This window comes from Saccopteryx bilineata, chromosome X, assembly GCF_036850765.1.
Source record: "Saccopteryx bilineata isolate mSacBil1 chromosome X, mSacBil1_pri_phased_curated, whole genome shotgun sequence".
NCBI lineage: Eukaryota > Metazoa > Chordata > Mammalia > Chiroptera > Emballonuridae > Saccopteryx > Saccopteryx bilineata.
In genome coordinates, this window is record NC_089502.1 from 52453821 (window position 1) to 52479539 (window position 25719).

Consider the following 25719-nt stretch of genomic DNA (forward strand, 5'->3'; position numbering starts at 1 on the left):
GGCAGAGTGCTGAAGGAAAAGACAGTTTGTGCAGAGTTTGTTCCGGGAGAGGAAACAGTTGGGAAACAGAGATGAATAAGGCTGGTGAGGCTAGAAACCTTTAGTTCTAGGAAACTCGGATAAGTCAGTAGCTTTGTAAGCACTGAATGGGTGGGTTTTGGAGCCCAGTGTGCGTTTTTACTTGCTCGCCAGGAGCAAGCTAGGATTAAAGATGATGGCCCATCAGCTTTTGTTTCTGTTGTTTCTTTACAAACTGTCCAAATCCAATGAGAACCTGCATAGGTCAGGTGGCTGTGATGGTGACCATGGATACTGGCTTTACAGGTGGCTTTGATAGAGGCCCTTCCCCTGCCCTGGGAAGCTTTTCCTATGGCTAGAAAGAAGGCCAAGGACATTTAACTCTTTTGGCAAAGTGCTCAGAAACTGGTGAAGTGTACCTTTGTAATTGTTGAAATTGTATGATTTGTCATGTTGTTATAATTTGTGTAATGTGCCTAATTTCCTTGCATAGGGATGCCGGTGGTGTAAAATGTGGGTAGTAAAGTGAGCATAGGGCTGGATTGTTGGGCAGATAAAATATATTATGCTCACTTTGTTAAAGATAGCGCTGCCCACATGGAAGCCCATTGCCCAGGTGATTATATTATTTGCCCTTCTTGCTTGGGATGGACATGATTATATTAATGGGTTTTGGGGTCAGGCTGTGGGCAGGCAGGATCCTTGTAGCCTGGGGCTTGGTTTTAGGACTAAGCCTTTTCCACCCTTTTTGATATGGGGTGGACTTTGTATCAGAGACTTCCCTATTTTGATGTAGGTTAGTGCACTCTTATGAGGAGTCCCATTATGCCTCAGATAAGTGACTTTGTATCAGAGACTTTCGTGTTTTTATATTGGATTAAAGGTTTTGAATCTACACTATAAAGTGGGGCAGACCTGGAGCTTGCTCTCTTGGTTCCTGAGATTAGCATTAGAGGAGAGAGCAGAGAAAGGAGAGCAGAGAAAGGCCAGGTGGAAGAGGCCAGGAGAAGCAGCCAAGATGGTGGAGTGCTGAGGGAGAAGCCAGTTTGTGCAGAGTTTGTGCAGGGAGAAGGAAGGAGATGAGGAACAGAGGTGAATAAGGCTGGTGAGCTAGAAACCTTTGATTCTAGGAAACTCGGATAATTCAGTAGCTTTGTGAGCACTGAATGAGTAGGTTTTGGAGCCCAGTGTGTGTTTTCACTTGCCCGCTGGGTGCAAGCTAGGATTAAAGCTAATAGCCCACCAGTTCTTGGCTCCATTGTTTCATTACCGACTGTCCGAAACAAATGCAAACCTGAATGGGGCAGGCAGCTATGATGGTGGCCGTGGCTACTGGCTTTACATGGACCATTCCGTTTAGTAGTATCTTGTAATGGCAAATGAGCAAACAGGAAGGAAAGACCACTTTCTTTTCCCTCTCTGGACTCTCCTGGACTCATAGGCCACCCCAACAGCCTCAGCACTCCCCAGCCAAATATCCGTGCCAAAACCTCAGGGCTCCCAAGCACCTCAGCACTCCTTCTCTCTTTCTAGACTCTCCAGCCCAAACAGGCTGGGGGGAAAAAACCCTTCTACAGCAAATAATGACTCCTCCCAAGCATGAAGGCAATTCACAATTTGCAATCTGTTTCCCTGAGGACAAGCACTGCAGTCTTTCACAGACTATACACACACATGATGCTGCCCCAATACAGGCAAGGAAACTTAAAAAGCACTTCTTTACCCAACAATAGACAGCTTCCAACCTCCTTTCCCATGGCCTAACGGCCTAGTGTTCAAAGCTTTATCATTCTCCCTTAAAGTCTATGTGTCTCAAAGAGTCTGTAGCAGCAAACACCCTATATCAGAGAGAAAGTAAAGGTGGGTGGGCAGTTGTGAACCCTATCAACTTCCTTCTAAATTTAATTATAATACAGTCACACTATTTAATTATGATATAGTCATTTCTCTCTGGCCTCATAGAAAAAGAATGTATTCTTTTGTCTGAAAATAAGTCAGATTGTGATCTATATCACAAAGCTTCCTGCATTCTCCATCAATACTCTTATTCCTGGCCTGGCCTGTGGTGGTGCAGTGGATAAAGCCTCAACCTGAAAAACTGAGGCTGCCAGTTTGAAACCCTTGGCTTCCCTGGTCAAGGCATATATGGGAGTTGATGATTCCTGCTCCTTCCTTCTTCTCTCTCTCTCTCTCTCTCTCTCCCCCTCTCCCTCTAAAATAAATAAATAAAATCTTTTTTAAAAATTTATTCTTCTGTATTCAGTTAGATCCACTGTTTCTTTCTCCCTAATTTACCAATATGCTTAATTTCCTTCATCTTTTTTTTTTTTTTTGTACTTTTCTGAAGTTGGAAACGGGGAGGCAGTCAGACAGACTCTGGCATGCGCCCGACCAGGATCCACCTGGCACGCCCACCAGGGTGCGATGCTCTGCCCATCTGAGGCGTCACTCTGTTGCAACCAGAGCCATTCTAGCGTCTAAGGCAGAGGCCACAGAACCATCCTCAGTGCCCGGTCCAACTTTGCTCCAATGGAGCCTTGGCTGCGGGAGGGGAAGAGAGAGACAGAGAGGAAGGAGAGGGGGAGGGGTAGAGAAGCAGATGGGTGCTACTCCTGTGTGCTCTGGCCTGGAATTGAACCCGGGACTCCTGCACGCCAGGCCGATGCTCTACCACTGAGCCAACCAGCCAGGGCCAATTTCCTTTATCTTAAACTTTCCCATCAGCTAATATTTCTTTCAAACTATTACTTTTCCCATCTCAGCGCCAGTACAAAAGATATCAAAAAAGTCATTTACCAGAAACACAATGTGCTAAAATAGAAAGAGAATAATTTTTTATACCAGTAAGAGAAAATGGGAGAGAAATTATGTATTTATTCCTTATACCTCTACCAGAACCGTAGAAATAGACTGATGTTTGAGAATGCAAGCAAGGCTTTCTTTCTTTTTTTTTCTCATTAGTTACTCATTGCATTTTGTTAGTTTAATTGAAGTACAGTTAATTTTTTTTTAATTTTAGTGAGAGATGGGTTGTGGACAGTCAGTGACAGACATACAGGAAAGGAGAGAGATGAGAAGCATCAATTCTTCATTGCAGCATCTTAGTTGTTCATTGACTGCTTTTTCCTTTGTTCTTTGACCCTTTGCTCAAGCCAGCAACCTTGGGCTCCAGCCAGTTACCTTGGGCTTCTAGCCAGGGACCTTTGGGGTCATGACTATGATCCCACACAAGCCAGCAACCCCATGCTCAAGACGGTGAGCCTGCGCACAAGTCAGGCCAAAGGTTCCCAAACTGAATGGCTTCTTGTGCATTTTTTAAGCTCTCTGGGACTGATTTTCGATATCTGTGATGTGCTGTTAGTAATATAACACACAGATCTGTTATTAACAGTGGTAGGGTTAAGCTGGTTCATAGCGGTTCAGCAGAACTAATACCTAACTTTTTGTTGAGTTCCACAAACCAGCTGTTAAAATGACACTTGTCATCAGGGTTCTTTCTAAGGTGGGTACGTGGGCATCTGTCCAATGTGGAAATCACAAATTTATATTCCTTACCTTCTTTTTAAACATTCATTTGCACAATAGTGTATTCTAAGCACCCATAATAATGTTTATTACATCCATAGGTGAAAAAAAATGCAAGGATGCCAATCCAGAAGCAATGTGAAAATATCTTTTTTTTTACTATATTTTTCCAAAGTTAGAAGTGGGGAGGAAGTCAGACAGACTCCTGCATGTGCCCAACTGGGATCCACTCGGCATGCCCACTAGGGGGCGATGCTCTGCCCATCTGGGGCATTGCTCTGTGACAACCAGAGTCATTCTAGCACCTGAGGCAGAGGCCATGGAGCAATCCTCAGCACCCGGGCCAACTTTTGCTCCAATGGAGCCTTGGCTGTGGGAGGGGAAGGGAGAGATAGAGAGAAAGGAGGAGGGAAGGGTGGAAAAGCAGATGGGCACTTCTCCTGTGTGCCCTGACCAGGAATCAAACCCAGGCCTTTTACACACTGGGCTGATGCTCTACCACTAAGCCAACTGGCCAGGTCCATGAAAATATCTTTCTTTTCTTTTTTTGTATTTCTCTGAAGCTGGAAATGGGGAGAGACAGTCAGACAGACTCCCACATGCACCCGACCGGGATCCACCTGGCACGCCCTCCAGGGGTGACGCTTTGCCCACCAGGGGGTGATGCTCTTCCCCTCAGGGGCATCGCTCTGCCGTGACCAGAGCCACTCTAGCGCCTGGGGCAGAGGCCAAGGAGCCATCCCCAGCGCCCGGGCCATCCTTGCTCCAATGGAACCTTGGCTGCGGGAGGGGAAGAGAGAGACAGAGAGGAAGGAGGGGGGGTGGAGAAGCAAATGGGTGCTTCTTCTATGTACCCTGGCCAGGAATCGAACCTGGGTCCCCTGCACGCCAGGTCGACGCTCTACCGCTGAGCCAACCGGCCAGGGCCCCAGGAAAATATCTTAAATAATAGTTTTATTCTTTTTTGTCAGCTTTATTTAATATTTTTTCATTAATATTTTAAAACTTTTTATAGCATAATGTGGTTTTGTGTACCTGTTTTATTGTTCTTTTTTTAAGTATTAAATGCATTAAATAATAACCTACCTTTTGGTATATCATTTTTTCATACTTAAAATGGTCATTAGGGCAGAGAACCAATTGTTAAGTTATTTAAATCCCGCCACTGGTATGAATGTATATTTCATATACATGTCAGGCACATGATATATAAGACTTAACAGTATTAACATCTGCATGATGATTAGATTTTTGCTTCTTTTTAAACTACTGTATGTAAACTGTGGTTAAAAAGGACATTGGTACCTATAAGTTGTCAAAGCTAGTGGTTCATTTTTATTTCTCATTCAACTTGACCTCTGTACAACATTTGACACTGTTTGATTCCCTTTATATTGAAGAAATTATACCGTTCTTTTTCATATATGGTGCTATTTTTTTTCTTTTAATCATTCTAACCATATATTTGAATTCACTTTGCTTGTTACTTTTCATTGCTAATTCCTAAATTTTTGGAGTTCTCAAGATTCATAACTGGGTTCTCTGATCACACATAATATAGACTCCAGCCAGAGTATCCAAATTGTTCTCATGGCTTTAGCTACCATCAATAAGTTGACAACTCTCCAAACGCCAGCTCACATCTTACACCAAGTTCTATACTCATATCCAATTGCCTACTTTGCATGTCCAACTAAATATTTTAAGAGACACTTTCACTTACCATGTATAAAAAAAGAAAATATTATCTTCTATTTTATCATGAATTTCTTCTCATAATATCAAATGATTAATAGTGTCATCCATCCATTCAGTCTCAGTCATAAACCTTAGACTAAGCTCCACTTTGCTTTCATTCATTCTACCTCTTATCACCAGTTCCTGTGTATTCTACGTGAAATGTTACACATATATGACCTTCCATTTTCTTCCTCATTTCCAGTGATATATTCATGTAGACCTGCACAATATATAAGTTTATTTTTCCCAAATATTCTTGTTATTGCCAAACTTTATTTTTCTAGTTGAATATTAGTACTATTTTACAAAGTTTCTTCCACTACTTTTCCCACCACTACCGCCATCAAATGTTGTTGGCACTTTGATTTGGATTAATTCTAATGAATTACTGATTAAAATAGGCAAGTTTTCAATATTCATTCTTCAGATCCAGCGGATTATCTTTTCTTAAAATTCAGTAATCCTGTTGTTTCCATCTGTTTAAGTATTGTCTACTGAACTTCCTATTATGTTATATTGGATCTTCTGTAGCAATATTTCATGCCTCTACATCTTGTTCATCATATACAGTTCTTTATCCATTTTGTCTGAATTAATAGGAAAGAACTCAGGATAGGTTTCCAATTTAAAGTATAATTTTTTTGCAACATCTAATTTGCTGTTCACTGCATCAACCACTGTTTAAATTTGTAGAATTACAAAGTACATTGTGATCATTCCCTCAGATAGAAACTGGTCTAATGACTCTATGAATGTTAAGTATATGTTAATCTTCCTGAAGCTGCTCTTTTGTAGCTGTAGCAATCCATTAATCCATCCCCATGGATGTGTCCCAGTTTAGGAAATTTAGGAACCTTTTCCAAATCCCACTTTTCACTTTTGGATATCTACCTTCATTCACCAAGGATAATATATTAAGCCACTTATGTAAAAATTGTATATAATATTTTCCCAATTTAGAATATACAATAATTGATATATATATAGTGATGAACATAACAAACAATCAGCCATCAGTGCTGAAAAAAGTTTAGATAGCAATTTAAATCAGTAAGGATAAGAAATGGCAAAATTTAAAAATGGTTAAATAGAGTAGAAATAGTATAGTTATAATTATATTGTATGTTTCAAATGTATTATACATAGATTAAAATTTTACATCTAACAAAATGAGTCCATAAAAGAACAATGACAGTTCGATTTTTAATTTTTTGAGGAATCTCCATACTGTCTTAACTGCCTTTTGACCCATCTATCCCACTTTTAGGAATATACCCTAAGAACACCATAGAACTGTTCCAAAAGGAGAAATGTACCCCCGTGTTTATAGCAGCATTGTTCACAATAGCAAAGATCTGGAAACAGCCCAAGTGTCCGTCAGTGGAAGAGTGGATTAAAAAGCTTTGGTACATATATACTATGGAATACTACTCAGCCATAAGAAATGATGACATCGGATCATTTACAATAACATGGATGAACCTTGATAACATTATATGGAGTGAAATAAGTAAATCAGAAAAAACTAAGAACTATATGAACCCATACATAGATGGGACATAAAAATGAGACTCAGAGACATGGACAAGAATGTGATGGTAATGGGGGGTGGGGAGGGGGTGGGGAGGGACGAGGAAGGAGAGAGAGGGGGTTGGGGGAGGAAAGAGGCACAAAGAAAACCACAGAGAAGGTGACAGAAGACAATTTGACTTTGGGTGAGGGGTATAGAGCATAATCAAATGTCAAAATAATCTGGAGATGTTTTCTCTCAACATATGTACCCTGATTTATCAATGTCATTGCATTAAAATTAATAAATAAAAATAAAAAAATTAAAGAACAATGACAATATATGGGTGCATATTATCTAGTCTTGGGATCGACTTGGGATTACTGAGTATAAAACCAAAGCAAAATATTGTTAGAATTGTAATTTAAACATTTAAAACTATTATTTGTGAAAATCACTAAAAAAAATTAATATTACAAGTGCAAATACTTGCTACGTATAAGACCCATAGATTGTTGATATTTCAACCTGTAACTAAAAGATGCATACATTATTTAATAACATGAGACAAAGATCATTAACAAAATAGGACATCTAAATAAGGAACAAACAAAGGAAAATTCTTTATTTCATTAGTTATGGAATATATCACTAGCTGCTTACCAGCTTCTTTCTTTCTTTCTTTCTTTCTTTCTTTCTTTCTTTCTTTCTTTCTTTCTTTCTTTCTTTCTTTCTTTCTTTCCTTTCTCTCTCTCTCTCTCTCTCTCTCTCTCTCTCTCTTTCTTTTCTTTCTTTCTCTCTCTCTCTCTTTCTATTTTTTTTTTCTGGAACACAAAGCTACTTTACATTCCCAGCATTCTCTGAAGTTCAGCATGGTCATGTAACTAAGTTCTTCTATGGACTGTGAATAGAAATGATATTTGACTTTAAATCCAAACCTATGATAGATAGTAGCAGTCCTATATTAGTATCAACATCCAGTTTATTTGCATATATTCAGTTTTGCTTAAAATTTTCTTAGCCCATAAACAATTGTTCTTCCTTAATATTTTTCTCTTTTGGCTGATAAAATAGCAATGCTCAGGGTAAGTTTGGAAGCTGTGTATTAAAGATGGCAAAACCAAAAGATGGTAGGAGCCTGAGTCCCTGAAACCATTCATAAGGAGGACCTATCCATTAACTAGGAATACCTACCTTGTATTTTTTGGAAGTAAAAAATAAATCTCTTTTATTTTAATACTTTATATATTGTGACTTCTACACTGCTCATAAAAATTAGAGGATTAGGGTATGTGCAGATACTCCAATAGTTTCAGCCTTTTGTATAGTGCATTTTCACCAATGAAATAAAAGTTGGTTTTGCACCTCATGTGCATAAACAAACAGCTTTCTTTGACTCATTATTTGCTTTTTTGATGTTCTTGTTTAATAAAAAAAATCAAATGCTTCTTTTTATTGCTTCATATTCATTTTAAAATATCCCCTAATTTTTGTGAGCAATATACATTTTTTCCTTGAAGTCTAAGTGATAGAATTATATCCAATCATTACATAATGTTTTTATTAATATTAAGATACTAATTAATATAACAATGCATAAATAATCTTAAATTCTAAAGTTCTATGCACAACTCAAAATTAATCTCAAACTTGTAGAAATAGACATTAGAAGAAATTGTACCAAAATATAAATAATGCTTATCATTAGGTGGTGGGATTCGGTGATTTTATTCTTCTATTCTTCTGCATTTTATAAATGGTTTATAATAAGCATGTTACCAAAATTAATGCAAATATGTACAAACCATGTGCATTAATTCATTAAAATTTCAAAACAGCATATTAAGGAAGAGAGATAGATAATTAAATTTGTTAACATAGCATACCATATTTCTTCACTCAAGGGAAAATTTGAGGTCCTGGACAGGTAGCTTAGTTATTTAGAGCATTTTTTTGGCAAGCTACAGTTGCGGGCTCCATCCCCGGAGAGAGCACATGTGAGAATCAAACAATGAATGAATCAATAAGTGGAACAGCAAATTGATGTTTCTCTTTCTACTTCTTTTTCCTTTTTCTTTCTCTAAAATCAATAAATGAAACAAGATTTAAAAATTAAGTAGAAAGCCAAAAATATTGACGCAATCTTTGGTATTTGCAGAAATAAATACTGAGTGGTGATTAGTGATTATACTATATTTGTGCAAACATTTCATCTTTAGGGCTCCTGTTTGAAAATCTCCCAGTGTTTTGTTTATAGACATACTAGGAAATTTATTAATGTCTTCCATTGGTAAACTAAATGTTTAATAAATTTTGACTTCATGGAATTCAAAATGAGAGAAAGCTTTTCTGAAAATGAATGTGTAGGAAGAAAAGATAGGAAGCATAGTATAAAAGCCACATAACTGAATTATAATGACAAAATACAGCATTAGTTTAAAACTATTTGCATGCTCTTATCCTGATAATTTATGAGGCCTAAGCCTGTGTCAAAATAATGTCATTTTAGCACACCTACTTCATCTAAGATTAGGGTGTATAATGGACTTATCAATATTTTTGTATGTTCATTTCTTATGTTTAGCACTAAGAAGTATTGTACTGAAATTTACAATGGCCTATGAAAATAACCTAACCAGAGACACTGTATCATTAGATTAAAGGAACAAAAGTTTCTGTATCCAATCACCTGCTATCTATTAAGGTAGAGACCACTTTGCTATCATGGGCAACATAATATAGGAAACACTCCAGAGAGGCTGAGGCATATTCACCCAGTGGTCAGACAGAGAAATTTATGTTTATGTCTGATCTATAGATTCAGAGATGTGATATAGTGATTCTGCAAAAGAATGTCTTACCGAATGATGAGATTCAAATTATGTTAGAAGGAAATCCAGAAACTCTTATAAACACTCTTATTACTTGTTATCAAGTAACTTGATTTTTCATACAATGGTGTAAAACCAAAATTTGTATCATTCATTATTGTATTCGACACAATTATTTTGGTTGTGCTATATGCATCCACTGAGCTAAGTACTGAAGATGCAAAAAATGGCACTTTAAAACTAAAACAACCTTTAAAAAGTAAAATATTAAACCAATACATAAAAATGCACAAAGTGGACCTTTAATTTATTATACTTTTAAGAATCAAACTGACAATAAATACTTATTAAATTCAATCTGTAACAACATTGATGCTATCATCATGCACAACAAAATTTTCAATCTAAACCTATACGTGATGGTAGCAGTTTTATATGAGTCAACTTTCAGTTTGTGCATATTTTGTTTTTCTTGTTATTTACAAAATCCTCATTGACACATAAGTAGTTACAATTGTTAACTGTTAACAATTCTTTTTGCAATCATTTGAAAGGATCTGGAAACTTAAAGGTCTCAAAGTCAAATCACTAATTATTTAAAGATAAGATATTGTAGTTTTTAAGAGCATAGGCATTTTAGCAGAGTGATTGATTCAAATCTGTCAGACTCTGTTACTTGCCATCCTTACAATCAAAGAAGACTTAATTAACTTTCACAAGTCAGTCTCAGGTTTTTTTCAACTGCAACATAGAAATGAAAACAGTATTCTTTTGAATTAGTGTTTTGTATTTTTTTAATATAGACCTAGAAGTGGAATTGCTGGGTCATGAGGCAGTTCCTTTTTTTTTTTTTTTTTTTTTAGAGAGAGAGAGAGAGAGAGAGAGAGAGAGAGAGAGAGAGGAAGGGAGACAGAGAGAGATGACAAGTATCAAACTCTTAGTTGCAGCACTTCAATTGTTTAAAGAACACTTTTAATTGTTCTTTGATTGCTTGTCATAAGTACCTTGATGGGTGGGGGCAGGGAGTGCCTCCAGCCAAGCCAGGGACCCCTTGCTCAAACCAGCTACCATGGGATTATGTTGATGATTTCATGCTTAAACCAGTGACTCCGCCTTCAAGCTAGTTATGCTGTGCTCAAACAAGCAACCGCGAGGTTTCAAACCTGGGTCCTTAGCATCCCAGGTCGATACTCTATCCACTGCACCACCTCCAGTCAGGCAGAGGAAGTTTCATTTTTAAGTTTTTGAGGAATCTCCATACTGTTTTCCACAGTGGCTGTACCAATCTTTATTCCCACCAGCAATGCAGGAGGGTTCCCTTTTCTTCACCTCCTTGCCAACACTTCTTTGTTGACTTATTGATAACAGCTATTTCTAACAGATGTGAAATTATATCTCAATTATGGTTTTAATTTGTATTTCTCTGATGATTACTGACATTTAGAATCTTTTCATATGTAGGCCCTGGCCGGTTGGCTCAGCAGTAGAGCGTCAGCCTGGCGTGCAGGGGACCCAGGTTCAATTCCCGGCCAGGGCACATAGGAGAAGCGCCCATTTGCTTCTCCACCCCCCCTTCTTCCTCTCTGTCACTCTCTTCCCCTCCCGCAGCCAAGGCTCCATTGGAGCAAAGATGGCCCGGGCGCTGGGGATGGCTCCTTGGCCTCTGCCCCAGGCTCTAGAGTGGCTCTGGTCGCGCAGAGCGATGCCCCGGAGGGGCAGAGCATCGCCCCCTGGTGGGCAGAGCATCGCCCCTGGTGGGCATGCCGGGTGGATCCTGGTCGGGCGCATACGGGAGTCTGTCTGACTGTCTCTCCCCATTTCCAGCTTCGGAAAAAAAAAAAAAAAGAATCTTTTCATATGTATATTGGCCATCTTTATGTCTTCTTTAGAAAATTGTCTCTGCAGGACCTTTGTCCATTTTTTAATTGGTTTGTTTGTTTTTTAGTGTTGAGTTTTATAAGTTCTTTAAAATTTTTGGATATTAATTCTTATCAGATGTATTGGCAAATACTTTTGAGGAGCCACTGAGCCACTTCACCCGCAGGTGTTGTAAAGTACCAAAAGCTACAGAATTAATATTAATATTTTGGGAGGCTTGAGAAACATTTTGTTGATTTGGGTTAAGATGTGGAGAGAAATTGTGAGAATAGTCTCTGTAATGTGTGATTGGCATAGTCAGGATGGCCCTTGGCATTGTGTTGCAAATGCAGAGGGGAGGGAAACATGGATCCCCAGACATTCCACCACACCTGTGGGGAAAAGGGTGAATGGCTAGCCAGGTACAGTGAGAGAAAAACCAAAATAAACCTTTTCTCATAGCAATGAGCCATTTGTGGGCATTTGTCCCCACGGAAACTACCTCTCCTATGTAAATGCGTGTGGTTAACACGTGTGACTCTGGACAAAAATAGCAGATGAACACTAGATAATATAAAAATGCCTTTTAATATGTAAAAAGACCTCTTTCTACCATTGTGTTGGCTTATAAACTTTGTTTTCCCCAAAAGGATGTATGGCTTGCAAATTGAACGTGGTCCTATCATGTTAAAGGACATATGACTATAACCAATAGTGGTAAGGGGCTCCTAATTGCAATTTTTGCTTCTGTACTTCCCACTTACAAAACTATAAAAACTAAGTAGAACAAAGGGCCGGCACGCTCTCCATCAGATTTCTGTCGGAGTTCCTGCCGCTTGGCCAAGCTAGACAATAAAGCTTTGATGTGTAAACGATAGACCTTGTTCCTGTCTTTCATGTTTTGGGTCCCTCCGGATTTGGCTTAACATTTTCTCCCATTCAGTAGGTTGTCTTTTCATTTTGTTGATGGTTTTCTTTGCTGTGAAAAAACTCTTTAGTATGATGTAGTGCCATTTTGTTGTTGTTGTTTCCCTTCCTCAAGGTGATGGATTAGAAAAAAAAAAATATTGCTATGAGAAATGTTCAAGAGCCTGACCAGGTGCTCGTGTGGTGGATAGAACATTGGACTGGGATGTAGCAGACCCAGGTTCAAAATCCTGAGGTTGCTAGTTTGAGTGGGGGCTCATCTGGCCTTGAGCACAGGCTCACCAACTTGAGTGAGGGGTCACTGGCTTGAGTATGTAATCATACACATGATCTCATGGTGGCTGGCTTGAGCCCAAAGGTCACTGGCTTAAAGCCCAATGTTGCTGGCTTGAACCCAAGGTCACTGGCTTGAGCAAGAGGTCACTCATTCTGCTAGAGCCCACTGCTCAAGGTCAAGGCACATATGAGAAAGCAATCAATGAACAACTAAGGTGTTGCAACAAAGAATTGATGCTGCTCATATCTCTCCCTTCCTGTTTGTCTGTCCTTATCTGTCCTCTCTCTCTGTCCATCACAAAAAAAAATGTTTGAGATATTACTGCCTATGCTTTCTTCTAGGAATTTAACAGTTTCAAGGCTAATATTTAAGTCTTAAATAAATTTAGGTTAATTCTTGCAGTTTGTTGGTCAAATAAGTTTGTAAGCATGATATATATGTTTGCTCGCTTGTGACTTATAATGGGTGTGGGGGACAGGCTATAAGCAGGCCAGGTTGTTGTAGCCTGAGGTTTGGTTTTGGGACTAAGCTTTTCCCCACACCCTTGACTGATTGTATGATCTGGGTGGTGCACTCTCATGAGAAATCCAATTATGCCTTGGATAAGTGACTTTGTATCGGAGACTTCCTTGTTTGTATATTGGATTAAGGGATTTTGGTTTTCTACACTATAAAGTGGGACAGACCAGGAGCTCAGACACACAGTTCCTGCTATCACAATTGCAGGGGCTCCCCTGATCCCTTGCCCTTCATGGGAAGAGCTGGTTTTCTGCTTTTCCCTTGTCTTCTTTTGTGGTTTGCCTGTCTTGGTGAGACACCAATAAATAGGATGGCCCCCCATCCTCTGACTCCGCCATTTCTTTATCGCCTGCCCAAATCCAATGGGAACCTGCATGTGAATGGTCACGATGACGGCTCCTGGCCCTACACAGTTATATTTATTTTTTGTACACATTTGATTTTTCCAACACCGTATGTTGAATATTCACTCCAATTGTATGTTCTTACCTGTTTGTCAAATATTAAATTAACTGCAAAAGTATGTGTTTATTTCTGGGATTTTTCTTCTCTATCATCTTCCTGTCTGTCTGTCCTGATCTATCCCTCTCTCTGTCTTTCTCTCTGTCTCTATCACACACACACACACACACACACACACACACACAAAAGACATTTGGAAGCAGCCCAACTCTCCACTGATGAGTGGATAAAAAAGGTGTGGTACATTTACACAATGGATTACTACTACTCAGCAGTAAAAAAGAAAGAAGTCTTACCCTTTGTGACAGCATGGCTGGACCTAGAAATTATTATGTTAAGTGAAATAATACAGTGAGAGAAAGACAAGTACCATATGATTTAATTTACATGTAGAATCTAATTAAAAAACCAAAGTAACAAAATAGAAACTGACTCACAGATACAGAGAATAGACTTACAACTATCAGAGTGGTAGGAGTTGGGGGATGGGTGTAAGGTAAAGGGTTTAAGCAAAGAAAAAAACACCTCATAGATACAAACAACAGTATGGGAATTACAAGAGAAGAAGGAAGGTGGTAGGAGGTAGAAGAGGGTAAAGGAGGGATAAATGGCGAAAAAAGATATGTGGCCACTGGCTGCCACCATCATGGCCATGCAGGTTTTCATTGGATTCAGGTGGATGGTAAAGTAACAGTGGAGCCAAAAACTGGTGGGCCATTCCATTTATTAAAGTCTCGTACTGGCAGATGAGAAAACACACAGGGCAAACACTTCCCTCTCATTCAGAACTCCCAAATCCCTGACGCATTCTTCGGTTTCACAACTCGGAAAATCTTCTCTGGTTTCACCTGGAATCAAAGGCCCCCACCAACCTTAGCAGAACTCACAAAGCCCCTCAGCTCTGGTTCCACATCTGGACTCCTTAGTCTCTTCCTGCAAAACCCAGGCTGGGGAAAAAAATCCCTTCTCCAGCAAACATTAGCAATACAATAGCCCCTCCCAAGCAAGAAGGTAATTGGCAACTTGCAATCTGCTGCCCTGATAGCAAGCACCAGCACCATAGCCTTTCACAGACTACAGACACATGGTGCTACCCAGGCCAATGCAAAATATAAGTGAGCAAACCTAAAAAAACACATTTTACAAACTTATTTGCACAACAGAAAGAGACTTGATTTAGGGTAGTAAACACACAATACAATATACTGATGATGTATTATAGAATTGTGCACCTGAAAACTATATAATTTTATTAAACAGTGTCACCCCAATAAAATCAATAAAATTTTTAAAAATAATTAAAAATAGTATGTGCCTCATGATATTGTAAATATAGAATGATTATCTATGTAAAATACTGAGGACAGTGGCTGATACATAATAAACACTGGATAAATATTATCATCGTCATTATTTGTAATAATACCTTTCACTGTTTTTCATCCTTATTTCAGCTACAAGCCACCTCAAAATAGCTTGTCAACTAAAACCAAATCACCCTATTTGATCTCTTACCATTGAGCTGAATTACCCTCAACATGAGACTAAGAATGGTTCACTCTCTTAAGGGTGCCCTGAGGAAAACTGTGTGAGTAGATTGTTCAAAAACATTTGCTAGCTTTTCCAGAGGTGAGAACATCATTCCAATTTTAAGTGATGGGTGTCAATCTTATTGAATTACTGAAGTGGAGCTGTTTGAAGACTTCTTTAAACCATCTACATCCATATTCAAATTGAGGTGAACAATATAATCAATAATGCATTCTACACATTGCCTTATCTACATTTATACATTTTTCCTCATTTCTTAAATCACACATTATGTTTCCCTAAAACTTGCCATAATTGGAATTATAATGCTTATGATTTACAATCACCATAGTGCAAATATGAACGTGTGGTGGGGAATTTCTTTCAGGTATGACTTGACCATAGCAAGTTAATTAGGAACTTCACATAGAGATCTAAGTTTTTAATTTCCACTCTTGAAATGGAACTTATTACCAGTGATCCTGGTTTTGTCCTCAGGTTAAGAATATTCTCCAGATAAGTGATGCATGCATCAGAATCACCTGAGGACTTGTAAAACACATATGTATTTATCTGGACCCAATTCCCAGAGATCCTTTCAGGAAGCATGGGGTAAGGCCCAGGAATCCTCATGTTTTTACAAGTACCTCAAGTGATTGTAATAATTAACTGGAAGAATACTGCCCTGGAAATATTTGATCTTACTTCTTGGCTACATCTTCACAAGCAATAGTTTTGCACTGACCACAGCCATTATAAAAGAGGAGTTACTTAGTGTTCCTGCTTTCTTGAGCATAAGAGAGAATATTATAGGTATGCTCTTGCTAGTTAAACAAGCATTTTGATTAATAGTGAATCAGTGGCAAAAAAATATATGAAAGGTCCTGGACTCAGCAGGAGTAGCATCAACAAAGCAGAGCCCAAAGTGTAGAAAAGAGAATTTATTTTAAGTGCCTGGGTGCAGGCAGACTGAGTGCAGTAATAGAGTCAGCCTCTGAGAAGGGGTGATAGGATTAGTTTTATACTCTGCTACCCCCTTTTGGCAGTTTCTGTTGATGCTGGTTACCAGGCATCCAGCCTGGGCTTGTGATGTTCTGTTTCAGTTCCTGCCTCCATTGGTAACTGGCTCCTTCTGCTGGTTTGCCTCCTGACTCTGTCGGTAACTGGCTATTTGGTTAACTTGAAGATTAAGTATAGTTCATCATGTACTGACTGAAGAAGGGTTGGGAAAGGGCAGTTCTGAGACCTGAGGATACATTTTGCCCTAATAGAATAATGTTAGTAATACAATGTTTTGTTAAGGTGTAACCTTGGGAAATTATATGTTTAGAGTTCCTGTCGTTTGATGTTACACAAATTTTGGATAAGATTATTCCCTAATAAATTAGTCTTGAATACATTTGTTTCCTAGGAAGCATGCTAGGTGTTAAGCCAAATTCGGAGAAACCCAAAACATGAAAGACAGGAACAAGGTCAATCGTTTACACATCAAAGCTTTATTGTCTAGCTTGGCCAAGCGGCGGCAGCTCCTACAGAAATCTGACGGAGAGCGCGCCGGCCCTTTGTTCTACTTAGTTTTTATAGTTTTGTAAGTGGGAAGTACAGAAGCAAAAATTGCAATTAGGAGCCCCTTACCACTATTGGTTATAGTCATATGTCCTTTAACATGATAGGACCACGTTCAATTTGCAAGCCATACATCCTTTTGGGGAAAACAAAGTTTATAAGCCATCACAATGGTAGAAAGATGTCTCTTTACATATTAAAAGGCATTCCTATATTATCTAGTGTTCATCTGCTATTTTTGTCCAGAGTCACATGTGTTAACCACACGCATTTACATAGGAGAGGTAGTTTCCGTGGGGACAAATGCCCACAAATGGCTCATTGCTATGAGAAAAGGTTTATTTTGGTTTTTCTCTCCCTGTACCTGGCAATCCATTCACCCTTTTCCCCACAGGCATGGTGGAATGTCTGGGGATCCATGTTTCCCTCCCCTTTGCATTTATAATACAATGCCAAGGGCCATCCTGACTATGCCAATCACACAGTACAGAGACTATTCTCACAATTTCTCTGCATACCTTAACCCCAATTAATAAAATGTTCTTCAAGCCTCTTAAAATATTAATATTCTGTAGCCTTTGGTACTTTACAACACCTGCGGGTGAAATGGCTCAGTGGCTCCTCACTAGGTGCTTTTAGATTTATGTTATGTCACAAAATCTATGGGAATTAGAAATTATTATTATGCCCATTTTATAGATGAGGAAAATGAGGCACAGTACAGTCAAATAATTTGCCTGAGGTCCTACAGCCTATGTTGATAGTACACTAGAGAGATCTTTGATGTGCAACATGCTTTAGGTTCCCAGCAGGAAAAAAAAAAAGGTGACTAGGGCTGACATTGAGTACAAGCTGAAATAGCAATACCAATGACTAATTCTTGTTTGTCATAAATTATCTCTAGTTTGATCCAGCATTAATATCTAAAGACTGTCCTGAGCCAATATAAAGAGAGATAACCTTAGTAATTACTAACTTTAGCATTTGGTATACATTAGGGGGGTCTTTTAGAAGTTAAATTTTGTTGGGTGTAATGCCAGTGACCGAGGCAAGGCAGGTCCACATTGTATTCAGGCAGATGGTATAGGAACTGTGGAGCCAAAAAGCATTGGGTCATTCCTGGTTAATAGAGTTTCACAATGGCAGATGAGCAAACAGGCAGGGGAAGACCATTTCTCAGGCAAATGAATAGCAGAATGGCCCTTCACAGTGACAGAGAGGCGATCTGCCATCCATCATCCACTGTGAGGGTAAGCAACCATAGCTATACTTAGACTATACACATGTGGCATTGCCATGTGCTCACATACTAATCAGGCAAAGTACTAGTGAGCAAGCCTAACACACCTGTTTTCCCAATATGGGGTAACATAGGCTAAGGATTATAAAACTTACTGAAGTTAAATTCAAAACCGCTTTGCCTTTAAACAATTATGAAGATGAAAACCAAAGAAAGTCTGCCTTAAGTCAAACCACTGCCATATAAAATAGCAATGTTTTTTCCATTGTTTTCTTTGTTTGTTTATTTTAGGGTTATAGTTATAACTTTATTTTTCTGGTAGATCTAGGAGAGTACAGATGGCTTGATGAAGTTGAGATTATGTGCTATAATGAAATACTAATTTTAATAATTTGATTTGTAATCAAGCTTCTCCCAGTTTTTTGTTTTTAGAAACCTAAAGAAACAAACTTTTTTACACATCTATGACTGTTCTCAAACTAAGTTTTTACACACCAAATTTAAGAAATATTCTAAGATACAGCTGGTTTTGTCTCACTATTTTGTTTTCCCTTTCCTGTTCTGAAATCCTTGGGTCTAAACTGATAAGCTTTGCTCAAACCGGATGAGCCGACGCTCAAGCTGGTGACCTTGGGGTCTCGAACCTGGGTCCTCTGCATCCCAGTCCGATGCTCTCTCCACTGCGTTACTGCCTGGTCAGGCGAGGAAGAGATATTTTCATAAATACTTTGTAACAGGTTAATTAAATTCTAAGTCTGGGCCCTAGCCAGGTAGCTCAGTTAGTTGTTTAGATCATCATCCTGATATGCCAAGGTTGTAGTTTTGATCCTCAGTCAGGGAACATACCAGAATCAACCATTGAATACATGAATAGTGGAAAAACAAATCAATGTTTCTCTCTCTAAAAAACAGTAAATAAATAAATTTAAAATTCTAAGCCTAAACATTTTTTATTTTAAATATTTCATGATTATTTCTACTTATAAGGTACCATGTTAGGCCTTTGACTCAATACATTGATTTAAGGTAGAAGAATACTGGGATAAAAGACATATTTTAGATAATATCATCACATGTGTTCTATGCAGTATGTACTGTTATTAATCCCATTCTATATGAATACTGTGTTAAGCTTGTTTTAATGTTTGTGAATATCCCAAATACCTAAAACTAAACAAGGCTTATAATAATAATAGCAAACAATGCCTAAGACAGTTGTGAAGATTGAATAAGATAATGTATGTAGTCAATGACCTAGCATGATGCCTTGCAAAGAATAAGTAACCATCAAATGTTAACCAAACAAAAAATCTGAAGCCCAAACCAAAATGGTGCCAGGTGGGCACTTGAATTATCAGAGGGACCACTCCGTTACCTATATGATGGTCTGACCTCTGTGTTATATACCTAAAGCTAAACAAACTAGTGTTGAATGCAAACTCTAATCTAAAACTAAAACACACAAACAAAAACAAGATCTTTTTTATTTTTCATTTTATTTGTTTTATTTTTTTTAAATAAAGGAAAATCAGGGCAATGGAGGAAAAATGCATTCCTTCACACACAAAACTGAATTCTAAGGAACTGTAATGTAAGCAAAAGCATTGAAAGGCTTATAAGTGTGTGTGTATGTGTGTGTGTGCGCACGCGCGCGTATTTACTTTCTTAAAATTGGCATGTTTTAAGAGATAGTACTTTTTTTCTTTTTTTTTTTTTTTTATTTTTTATTTTTCTGAAGCTGGAAACGGGGAGAGACAGACAGACTCCCGCATGCATCTGACCGGGATCCACCCAGCACGCCCTCCAGGGACAACGCTCTGCCCACCAGGGAGCGATGCTCTGCCCCTCTAGGGTGTCGCTCTGCCGCAACCAGAGCCACTCTAGCGCCTGGGGCAGAGGCCAAGGAGCCATCCCCAGCGCCAGGGCCATCTTTGCTCCAATGGAGCCTTGGCTGTGGGAGGGGAAGAGAGAGACAGAGAGGAAGGAGGGGGAGGGGGTGGAGAAGCAAATGGGTGCTTCTCCTATGTGCCCTGGCCGGAAATCGAACCCGTGTCCCCTGCACGCCAGGTCGACGCTCTACCGCTGAGCCAACAGGCCAGGACGAGATAGTACTTTTTAAAGTATGGTTTCTCAGGATGGCCAGAAGGTGGGGAAAGGAGGCCAAATACATAGTGACAGAAGATTGTTTGACTTTGGGTTATGGGCACACAATGCAGTATGCAGATCATGTATTATGGAGATATACACCTGCAACCTGTATGATCTTATTAACCAATGTCACTCCATTAAATTTAATTAAAAATAATATGTTTTCTCAAAGTATTTTTCCGTGTATTAATTTCTTTCTTGTATTAAAGTCAATTGAGGGCATTAGAATGCAGATTTCTGGGACTGATCCTAAGCTTGAGTCAAAATCTTTGAAGGCAGTTCAAATGCAGGTAGTTTACATGTACACTAAAACATGAGATCATTGCATTAGTAATTTATGTTTGGGTTCATAAGGATCTTCTCAACAATTCATAAAGTTGAAGAAATGGATTAAAAATTGCTTATTAAATGTGTAGCAGCTGTCAGATTTGCCTGGTAGCCAAAAATCTGAATATAAAATAATCTTCAAAAATATGTTGATTCTGTTAAAAGCAAAGAAAATATGAATGAAATCCAGTAAGTTTTAGGTAATAGAAGATAAAAATAAAGCAAGGTGTAAGAAACTTGTTAGTAGATGCTTAAAGAAACAGCAGGAAAAAAGTGTAGGGAAAAGATGAGATATTTGAATTTAAAAAAAGAGAATATTAAATGATACATTTCTGTCTTCAAGTATGGAGTTTAACAAAACAGAAAAATCATCTTGACTGGCAAAACACTGAACAAACTTGTAAGCTTGTAAATGAGGCTGTCAGATCCATCACATGGGAAATGTTTACAGTAAGATGGGTATGCTTGCAAGTTGCAGGATTACAAAAGATCTTGTTTAGGTTAAGAGTTAGGCTGGGAAGTTTTACTCTTTAGAATCTAAGTCAGCAGGTTATCACCTATACACTAATACCTGGTTGTGATGCCTCTATTGTGTGCCTAGTATGTTTCTTTAAATGCTTCTTACAGAGTGAAAAAGAGAATACATAAATCAATCAAGTAGAGAACAATATAAGTAGGTGAATAATCAGGTATTGGGTTGTATGGTTCAGGATTTATAACATTAACTCAGAGAATTCTTTCAGATATATTTATTTCAAAGTGAAGCTATTTATACTGCTAACCAGTCAGAATCCTGATTTGATTACATTAGTTTGAAACATATTATATCCATGTTCCTCTTCATTTAATAATAATAATAACAATGAGTAAGCAATACCTTTTGTCAGGCGTTATGCTTTGTACGCTGTATTAGATGCATTGTCTCATTTAAACCTAACAATAAACATCAGAGATGGATCCCATTACTACATGAATAACAGATATAAAAGCTTAGGTGTATTTTTTAGATAAATGATGTGTCAAAGGTCAGATAGTTAGAAGGTGGTGAAGCCTTTACTATTTTGACTCAAAGTCCATGATCCTAACCACAATCCTACAATATTTCATGAGTTGTGCATTTCATTGAGGATTCTACTCAGATTTGTCTTTACCCAATTCAAACAAACACTCTACACTCAAACATCCTGGTGTGTTCCTTTCTGTTGTTTGTCACTGGCACATTCAGAGCTTTCAATAAATACAATATGTGATGACATGATGCCCCATTACCTTGAGACCTCTATTAAACTAAGTTATATTCTTCTATATAATGAATATAATTGACTACTATCCAATAGGCAATAGAATTAAATATAACATGAAGAAGATTAAACTGTTCAGTCATCTTAGATATTGTATCCCCATTGAGAAAGGAGAGTAAGGACTCAATTAAAAACAATTACTCCCTGCCTTTCATAATTACTGTGTTCCCATTTGTAATTAGGCAAAACAGCATGATCTAATTATGGCATAACTAAAAGTACAGTCAACTCTCTGTCATAAACTATTGATAGAAAAGCCAAGCCTGGCTTAGGGATCAGGACTATTCTATAATAAAGTAAATGAAAAATTCCAGCTTTCCTATTAAAAAAAGTCTACAGTGGCCCTGGCCGGTTGGCTCAGTGGTAGAGCATTGGCCTGGTGTGCAGAAGTCCCGGGTTCGATTCCCGGCCAGGGCACACAGGAGAAGCACCCATCTGCTTCTCCACCCCTCCCCCTCTCCTTCCTCTCTGTCTCTCTCTTCCCCTCCCGCAGCCAAGACTCCATTGGAGCAAAGATGGTCCGGGCGCTGGGGATGGCTCCTTGGCCTCTGCCCCAGGCGCTAGAGCGGCTCTGGTCGCAACAGAGCGACACCCTGGAGGGGCAGAGCATCGCCCCCTGATGGGCAGAGCATCGCCCCCTGGTGGGCGTGCCAGGTGGATCCCGGTGGGGTGCATGCGGGAGTCTGTCTGACTGTCTCTCCTCGTTTCCAGCTTCAGAAAAATAAATGAAAAAAGAAAAAAAAATCTACAGTACCTGACTGAAGTAATTAAAACACTTGGCTTTCTGCCTTGCTGTTCTCAATTAGTGGTTATTGAGTATTCCACAAATAGAAAAAAAAAATTGAATCATCTGGAAAGTAGCACATGATGAAGAGTGTGAAGTCACTACACAATGCATGATAGATGCTATTGAATAAAACCATCTGATCTAATTGTGTCCACACTGGCTTAGAGTGAGAAAAAAACAAAACAAAACAAAACAGATGAAAGAACTCATCACAAAATTACTGCTCCATCAACACCAAAAATGAAATTTATAGATCATGTTTTAGACACAGTATAGTACTGTCCAATAGAAACAATACAAATCACATATGTTATTTTATATTTTCTAGTAGATACTTTAAAAGATATGAACGGTCTGACCAGGCAGTGGCACAGTGGATAGAGCATCAGCCTGGGACACTGAGGACCCAGGTTCAAAACCCCAATGTCACCAGCTTGAGTACAGGCTCACCAGCTTGAGCGCAGGCTTGCTGGCTTGAGTGTGAGATCATAGACATGACCCTATGGTTGCTGGCTTGAGCTCAAAAGTCACTGGCTTGAAGCCCATGGTGGCTGCCTTGAGCAAGGGTTCACCAGCTTGGCTATAGCCCCCAGGTCAAGGCACATATGAAAAAGTAATCAGTAAAAAACTAAAGTGCCACAACTATGAGTTAATGCTTCCCATCTCTCTCCCTTCCTGTCTTTCTGTCCCTGTCTGTCTCTCACTAAAATAAAATAAAATAAAATAAAATAAAATAAAATAAAATAAAATAAAATAAAATAAAATAAAATAAAATAAAATAAAATAAAATAAAATAAAATATGTGAACAGAAACTGATAAAATTAATTTTAGGAGTATACTTTATTTAACCGAATATATTCAAAATACTATTATTTCAATTGTGGCACCAACTGCATTTCAAGTGCTCAATAACCAAATATTCCTAGTGGCTACAATATTAGATAGCTTGATTTTAGTGCCTTAAAAGAAAGCAGATATTTGAGAAATGTTTTGAAGGGTTTTCACTCAGTGAAATTGGTTGAATTTATACAAATAGGTACAAACTGTGTATATATTTACTTTATTGATAATAGGACTGTGAATAAAATGAGTACTCAGTACATTGTTTTGTCTGTATGATAAAAACTATTTCGGCCCTCAAAGATATCAGACACACTAACTTGAAACTTGTGTATAAAAAGAACCCCAATAAGGACAATCAGGACATATTAAAAATAAAAGACATGCTCTGACTTGCTTTTTTATTTCATCTTTAATTTTATCCTAACTTGGTGTTAGAGTTGGGAGTGGTTGTCACTTTAGGTTAAAAAAGAAAATATCAGACATGATTTGAGAAAGGTGGCTATGGTTGTTAAACTTCTTCTTGGGTTTGCTTGATTCAGAGGCCATATGGGCAGGAGTTCATGTTACATATTCAGCCTGGAAATCCAACTGTGTGATGTTGGGCATGCTATTAAAGTTCTTTGTGTTTCATTTACTTTATCCAACATGTCATCATGACCTCATTGAATTTTGTTGTATTAAAAGACTTAATGTATGTGTCTTACTCAATTTGGGCTGCTATAACAGAATCACCATACTGTGTGTCGCTTAAGCAACAAACATTCATTTCTCATATTTCTGAAATTTGAAAAGTCCAAAGTCAAGGCACCAGCAAATCCTGTATCTGGTGAAAACTCTCTTCTTTGTCGGCTATCTCCTTTTCGTTTCCTCACATGATGGAGAGCAGAAAGGAAGCAACCTCTCTTTCTTCCTGTAAATGCTCTACCCTCATGACCTAATTACCTCCCATAGGCCACATCTCCAAATACTGAGGATTAGAGTTTCAATATGTGAATTTAAGGGGGAACACAAACATTCATTATTGTATATAGAAGTTTGGGAAGGGCTTATTCTGATGCTGGACAGAGTAAGTAAATGGTATTGCTTTGTTTTCTCTCCTACTCCAATTCAAAACACCACTTCTAGATATATTTAGAGAAATGATATATTGAAGATCAACAATATGGTAATGTTACAAGTCATTTACTTTCTATATAAATCATATAGAAAGACGTACGTCTAAGGCTATATATGATATAATGTAGGTAAAATTTATTAATTACTTACTATGTATCAGACATTATAATCAAAGCTACATATTTGTATATGTTTCACATTTCAATGAGCAAATTGGGCAACGTAATAAAGAGAGTTGAAATAAGTATTGGACAATGCCTACATGAGACATAAATTGATAGTGGCCTATACGCCAAAATTGGAGTTAGGAAAATAAAATTTTCAATGTTTTGTTCTGAGCTGAATCTTTCAAAGTCTCTCCTTAAGACTTTGTGAATGTATAAGTGCTAATCTAACTTTCTATTATAACCTTAACACACATCTGTAGTAAAAATGGAGAAGTAACTACATAAATCCACATACAACTGTATTGGAAAAATCACAGATAACCAAATGTATATCATTAAACCATAGAATTTCAAGACTTCCCATAGTATAGTTTATCTTTCTTATAAAGCAGAAAATATGAAGGGGAAATTACTATCAACTTATTTTTAATGACTATATCACATTGAATCTATCAAAATGAAGTATACTCGGGCAATAATGTCAGTCTTTTAGTGTGTCTTTTTTTAAAAGGTTCTAATATGAGGGTAACTGGTCAACTGCTGGTGAAGTAAGTTGGCAGGCAGTGAGTGCCATTTGAGAGCTACAGATTTATTTCCTAAAATGGAGGTTATCTTATAAATTTTTGGCCCTTAGCCTTAAACCTATCTCTGAGCTAACACCAATGATTACAGAAATGATTTGATTCAGTGAAGACTTGTTCCAGAGAGGTTAAAAGTTGATCACTCAAATGGCCTTAACAAACCTAGTAATATCTCTAGAAGGTTGCTCTGACAGAATGGATGACACCAAGGTCATGCTGTCTAGCCAAAGTAAGAACAACTTACTCCTAACATAATTGTTCCAAGATAGAAATATCGAATTACATAAAGTCACAGTCTCCTGAAGCAGTTATTGTTGAAGTGTTTTTATTTCCATTTGAAACAGCCTTAGATACTCATTGGTTTTGACAGTAAGATAAAAACTAGCTTAGGTTTTATGTCCAACATCAATTTCATTAGATAATGAAGTGTGCATATTTTCTTCCAA